Below are 7640 nucleotides of genomic sequence, written 5' to 3' on the forward strand. Positions count from 1 at the left end.
TTAATCCGGAATTGCAAACTTGGTAACCCAGAAATTGACCATTTGAACAGCAGTCAGTCTTTCGGCCATAACTCACTCAAAATAAGTCCAAATGACCTGAAATTTATACCGTTGGAAAGCGTAGACATAGGGCTACAATTTTGGTTAGGACAACAAAACCCAGAAATGACTATAAGTAAGTCAAAATGCTTGCATAATTTCGGGTATAAAACCAGCCAGAATTAGAAGTGACCTAAAAATGACCTAAGTTTGCCATTTTAGTGCAACCTGTCCAGCATTGGTAAAATGACCATAACTTGGTCTAGTAAACTCCAAATGACCTAAAATTGTGGCAAAAGTTCAATAAGACATAGACCTACAAGTTTGTAATTCTAACCAGAACCCAGAAACTGAGGGAACTAGGTCATCTGGCTAGGTCAAAACAGCACACCAAAATCCGATAAATTGTAATAAAATGCAATATACTTGAAAATGAAATTGGTAACATATACCAACACTAAAGGACTATAAAATGTGACACATTAGTAATATTAAAATTAATTCACCTAGTGTGTATTAAAGGTCAACATTTTAGTTTGACTAATGAAAGTAATAGTATTAATAAAATTTAATTATTGAACCTTATTATTAGAAACAACTTAAATGAGTACTGAAACAATTTAAATTGTGTGTTTCATTTAGCAAAGACTCAGAAAAGGAGAAAGAACCTCTGAGTCAAGGCCAAGAGGCTACTCATCAGAGGTTTGTGCACAACAGTTATTTCTTTTGAATTTTTTACTTGAAATAAATTATGACAATTTGTATGTTATTGCTTAAATTGTGAAAAATTTGTTTGAATGAAATTTGATGGATACTTATTGCTTGAAAAATATTGCAAATGGTTTGAAACCACACATCATGTATATTGATTGAATTCCTCGCTAGCTTGTCTGGTGGGATGAATTGGCTTTGAATTCCCTCTCTCGTTGAAGTGTTGAGATGTGTGCTAGTTGAGGACGAATAGGATGAATACTCATATAATTGCTAGCTAGCTATATTATTCCTCATTAGCCATTGGCTTTTGGGATAAATTAGACTTTGGAATCATGATTAAGCTGTGTGTGTGATTTATTGGTATTTATTGAGACATTGTGAAATGAAATTTAATTCTTTATGACATTCTCTGTCTTTTGAATTTAACTATGATTTTAAATATCCACAGTTTATGTGATTTATTTTTTATGGTTTTAAATTGTATTTTCTTAATGTTGTGCACTACTAAGACATTGGCTCAGCGATAGCTTTTTCATTGCTATCGCATGTAGACAGACAGATAAAGCAGCAGAGTATGCTGCTTGTACTACACTTTTGGGATTTTGCCAAGTATATTGAGTATACCGCCTCCTTGTAATTTTTATTATAATGTATGTGAACTATATGTATATATTGTATTTGGTCTTGAGCAGTTGTAAAAAAAAGTTATAAATTATTTTGGCCTGTCAAAATATTGTATTACAATTCTCTTATTTTAGTTTTTGAAATACTCATTTATTTTACACTTAATCTTTGGAATTGTTGAAAATGATATTGAATTAAGTTTGAACTGTGTTGAGGACACTGATTTGAGTTTAGCCATATTGGAGTTTGGGATTGAACAAATATATTGGAAGTACTTTTTACAGGTTTTTGAAGAACTGTTTTGCTCCAAATACAGACGACACTCTGCTGAAATTTTACAGAAATTATTGATACTTCAGATTTGTTATTTGGTTTCACTTCAATAAAAAAAAATTAACACCTGTTCTCACCACTTAAAAAGAAATAAGAAAAGGTTTAAAATCCCTTATAGTATATTTAATAGGTTATCAGTAGACGAAGTTTGATAATTCATTAGGTATACTACGGGATCATGTTATGCCTTATGGAGGGGTAAGGTGTGACATATTTTAGTGGTATTAGAGTTAGTTTTTAAATTCTGTTTTGACCTGTAATTTGAATATTCTTTCTTCATAGTACAACTGCTCAATATCATGGTTTGATACATACAGTACAGTACATTATAAATATGCACTAACGAGAGGAAATCTCCTTGTGTTATTTGTTTAGGAGGTATAATATCCTCTAATTGACTATGGAAGAAGGAGACCGTTCAGTCGATCAATCAATAGAGGCTGAGGTACAAGGGGAAGCCATAGCCCTTTAAAATGTGAGTGGATTAGCCGCACCAGCCCCCTCAGTTCTGCAATTCCCTACTCAGTTTGCACAGTAGATGGCTGTGATGTTCCAATAGATGGCTGGTAACATGCCTACTCAAGCCCTACTGCAGACACCAGTGGTACAACCACAGCCTTCAGCTAGGCAGTATGACAAGCTGATTAAATACGGGGTCACTGAGTTCAAGGGGACAGTAGATCCACTAGAGGCAGAATAATGGTTAGAGAGAATGGATAGAGTATTCAAGAAACTGCACTGCACAGACGAGCTAAGATTTGAGTATTCAGTGTCACACTACAGGCGGATGCATATGACTGGTGGAAAACCATTCCCCGTAGTTTGGTGAAACCTCCAGTGCTAACCTGGGATGATTTTCTTCAGGAGTTCAGACAAAAATATGTCTCAGATGCCTATGTGGACCAGAAGTTACAGGAGTTCTCAAGTCTGAAACAGGGAAGTAGATCAGTGGTAGAATATGAAAGGGAGTTTTTTCGCCTGAGCCACTATGCAGGAAGTCTCCTTTCTACCAGTAGGGAAAGATGTAAGAGGTTTGAAACCAGTTTGAAGCCTAGTCTCAGACTACAAGTGGTCGGATTTAAACATAATAACTTCTCTGAGCTCATTTCTCAAGCACTTGAATTAGAAAGAATTGAGTCAAAAGTGGCCCTAGAGGAAAAGAAGGCAGAGAAGACAGAAAAAGAGAAAGAGGGGAAGTCAGTAGATCAGAGTTCTAGTGGTCCTCTTGGAAAGAGAAAGAACTTTAGGGGACAAAACAGGGGTGGTAAAAAGTCTCGTAGGGGAAGATTTTCAGGACAGAGACCTCCTATATCTGGTCAGCAGACTACCAGAAGTTCCTACCCTCCCCGTCTATGTGAAACTTGTGGAAGAAATCATGGTGGGGTATGCTACAAGGCCATAGGAGCCTGTTATAACTCCGGGGGCATAGGACACTTTGCCAAAGACTGCACCAGTGCCCGTAGAGTTGGGCCACCTCTTACAACTACAGAAGGGTCAGTTTAGAATCCTGGCACTAGAGGTTCACAACCACCTAGCAGAGGTAGAGGCAGGGGTAAAGGTAGTCCATCAGGCAGCCAAGGCACAGTAAATCAGTCAGAGCAAGGCAGTGCTTCAGCCAGAGTCTATACAACGAGACAGAGAGAAGAGACTGAGACATCTGATATTGTGGCTGGTACCTTCTCAACTTTTAATCAAGATGTGTTTGTGTTATTTGATCCAGGTTCTACCCACTCCTATGTGAGTGCTAGCATCATTGATTGCATTGCTGCTCCATGTATGAAAATGGACTTTAAGGTGCTAGTAACAAGTCCATTCAAGTTCAACACTTAAATTAGATCGACTAATAGTTCGATTCCTAATAAAGACCAATTGCGCCGATTCAATTTTTACAAGATTGATTTATCGGGTCATGTTGTAATCAATGCAGGGGTGTTGTATGGCACTAAAAACTCCCTTCAATCTATCACCCTTTTCTATAAGGGCATATTAGTCATAAAATATTCCTTTTCATTGCTTTTCATTAATTGAGTGTCTAATTAATGCATTTGAGTTGGCTCAATTTGAGCTATTTAATACTACTCTTGAAAATAATAATAGATAAAAATAAAATTAAAAAAAAATAATTAATGCTTTCTTAATTTTTTAAAATAATAAATAAAATAGATTTTTTTTTTCTAAATAATCTATTACAATGGGTTAGGGAGTGCATAATTTTATTATAAAAAAGAAGTGTTTTACAATACTCCTTTTAATTAATTTTTACAGGAGAATTCGCATAGTTTAAAATTTGAATTTTAAATTTTATCTAATGCATTTTATATTTTTATAATAATTTCAATACATATCCAACGAATTTTTCTTTTGTTCTTTCTAATTTCCATATTATTTTACTTTTGACATATGGGATTTGAAAAGATAAAAAATATTCTCCTTTCTGTTTCATACAATTTCATCCCTCTCCCTCTTTTCTTCATTTTTATCTTCTTTATCCGTTCACCATTTTTAAGAATGAAAAATTTAAAAATATCAATATTTTCACTTAAAAATATCATTATTTTCACTTTCTTTTTTTCATGTCCAAGCAAAGGAAAGTATGAAATTTTTTAATAGATTTCCTTTTTTTCTTTTCTTTGATCTATTATTGGTGTTCATAGTTGTTCATTCTTGCATTTTCAATCACTTCCAGCAGAACTTCGCAGGCGTTCATCAGAGGGCAATTTTGGAACAGTAGGGCCTTAACATCTTCTTTCCCAAATTTCATTTATCCTCTGATATTAAGCAGTTGTCCTCTTGTTGCCTTGTACATTTTCTCTAGAGTGGTAAGAGATGTTGCTTAGTTCACAGAGATGTTGCTTAGTTCACTTAGCTGTCATTTTTTATTAAAATCAAGCCACAATTGTCTCAAAAAGCAGTTGTGTATTGCTAGTAAAAATGAAGTTAATGAATGGCTGAGAAGTTCCATTGTTGAATGGCATAAAATTTTTGGGTGTATGGAATGACGAATTAATTTTTGGTGAGGAGTCCCAATATGGAATGGCATAATAATTTAGTGTTTGGAGTTCCAATAATTTGACATGCTCACATCTATTAGTGGAGGAATTTAATGCTCTTTTTGATCTTCAATTCCATATGATTCAAATTATTGAAATTGAGAAAAAAGCATGCTAATATCTAGTGTGTCATTCCAATTTTATTTCTTAAAGATGTCAGTGTAGTTGAAAATGAAAACTAGATGCAAACATCTACAATCAATTGATTCAATAGTAGATGCTCATATTCATCTTTTAGAAAGAGGAAAAGCTTTGCCTGTCTAAAGATTAAATCATATTACCTTAATATAGGAAAACACAAAAATTAACTTTTGACCATAGTAGTTATACAAAGCCAATAAAAACAACCCATTCCCAATGGTTGTTCAAGAAAACATCTTCTTCGGAGTCAATATATAAAAAATAAATAGTAAAATATTATATTTTTATAATATTAATATCCAATAATTAGACTCAACAAAATTTAACACTCTTAAAACTAAAAAAAAAACAATTATCTAATTATTAATGTTGTCAAATATCTTTCTCTATATAAGTAACTAATGTCACACGTAAAATTATATCATTTTATCTTGAAAAAGTTCATTATTGTATAGTATAATTTTAAAAGTATATAAACTTTTGAATATGCAACATGCTTTTTTGTCTCAAATCATTTTAAATTTTATCAAAAGATTATATATATATATATATATATATATATATATATATATAGAGAGAGAGAGAGAGAGAGAGAATGAGGAGGGAAACATAATCCTATAAGCGCAACCCATGAGTCACAGTAGCAATAGGAAGTTATGGATGCACTCCTATAAGCTTCCCTAGCCTGTGTTCCACCCCCAATGCTAGCACCACAACCCACCACATCAGACCCCATATTAGCATACCTACATAGGATGGAGACAGCATTTGCCTAGCGATTTCAGCACCTAGAAGACAATCTACAGGAGGCATATGACAAGGTAGACACCCTTCTTGTGGACCGTGATAGTGGACTTTCCTTCCTATTAATAAAATTCTAGAATTAGGCTTTAATATCTAGTTGCAGTAATATTTTCATGTAATGGCTTATGGATAACTAGTATATAAACATTAAAGTACCATAAAGCCTATTTTGGACCATGATATAGCCTAGCTTCTATTTTGTTTAACTCTTGCTATAAATTAATAGATATGCTCTAATATTTTACAGAATGTCTATCATTTTTATGATTCAGCATGCATTATATATATTTGACATTGAGGACAATGTCAAGAATGAGTTTGGGGATGTGCAAAGTTTTGCTTTTACTTTGTTTTGCCTTATTTTACTTAGTGTTGCATTATTTTTGTTTTACTTTAGCTAGTTTCGCTTTACCTTATTTTGTTTCACTTCATTCTAGTGCATTTATACTCCCTTTCATGCCTCACTTTGCATTTTTACCTTAAATTTTTACTTAAAATATTTTTCTTGACTGGAAATATAATTAATGCTCCAAAAAGCAAACAATTATTCTCTTATGGGTTAGTTGGATTGAATGCACTAGATAGTCTTAAGGTTTTTAGGTTGTTCACTTGTAAAAACAACTTTTTGGTTAAGATTAAGTCAACCAAACTAAATTCACAACTATTAAACTATCACAAATGGATTTTGAATGTGTAGAGAAATTCTTGAAGCTTGGAACAACTAATGTATGTCTCAGCCCTAGAACAAACCTTTTGATTTATCAAGGTGAAATCCTAGCATACATTTAATAAAGAGATGATGTAGGCATTCCATGATATAGCCTTACTATAGCCTTAGCCACCCTTAACTTAAATTATCCCTTGTAGCCAATTTGAGCTTATGTTTATCCATATATTTACCTAGCCTTTAGGCTAAACATTTATCCTTACCCTTATGGGAGGAGTTAACTGTAAAAGTGAAAAGCACATTAGATATATAAAATATATAAAAATAAAAAGAGAAAAAGAGTATGGAGAAAGAAATAAATAAGAAGTGTGTGACACCCCTTACCCGTCTATAGTGTAGCAGAGCAAGTTATGCCACTTAGTGTGCCGGAGCACCACATTACGTTTCTATTACAATTTATCCCTTTTTAATTCATTTATTTTCAATTTTGATAAATCTGAATTTATCCACAAATTTTATAGAAAATTCGGCAGAGTGCCGGCTGTAAATTGGAAAAATAGTTCTTCTGAACCTATTTAAAAACACTTCCAAAATAATTTCCAAATCCAAACTCCTTATACACATTCAAGTCAATCTCAAAATCTCAATCTCAAATCACAATACTGGTTTCAAAACTTTTCTGTTCACTTCATCAATTAAAGCATATTCACAATTAATTCTCAACATTTCATTTAACAACATACATTATGCAAAAGATCTCAATAATATGAAATTTCATATATTTACATTAATACATAATTACAGGAGTTTAGAGTTACAATCCAAGCTAATACAAAATGCAAAATACAAAAGGACCACCTATAATCCTAATGTCCTACCATATGCAGTGCAGATGTGAGGTGACTCTGGACCCCGGATGCAGCTCTGAAGGCTCACCTCGTCTGATGTCTGCTGGGCTCCCCAGCTAGGTATCCAGTACCTGCGTGCGGCAAAAGCGACGTGCTAAGCAATTCTGCTTAGTGGTGATAATATAAAATAAAATAAAATGAAATAAAATATTTATGCAGAATGTATGATTTCATTTTTGGGTAAACAATTTACGGTATTATTTGTAGTATTATTCACTTAAAATTTGATAAGGTTTATTATCATTGCTCGAGTAACCCATACTAGTTGACTGGACTGGATAAACAGGTAAACTGGCACTGGGTACTAAGTACCTTGAACCATCACACCATCGGTCACACTGTGTCTCCCGGTGTGCAACA

This window comes from Hevea brasiliensis, chromosome 9, assembly GCF_030052815.1.
Source record: "Hevea brasiliensis isolate MT/VB/25A 57/8 chromosome 9, ASM3005281v1, whole genome shotgun sequence".
NCBI classification, from domain to species: domain Eukaryota; kingdom Viridiplantae; phylum Streptophyta; class Magnoliopsida; order Malpighiales; family Euphorbiaceae; genus Hevea; species Hevea brasiliensis.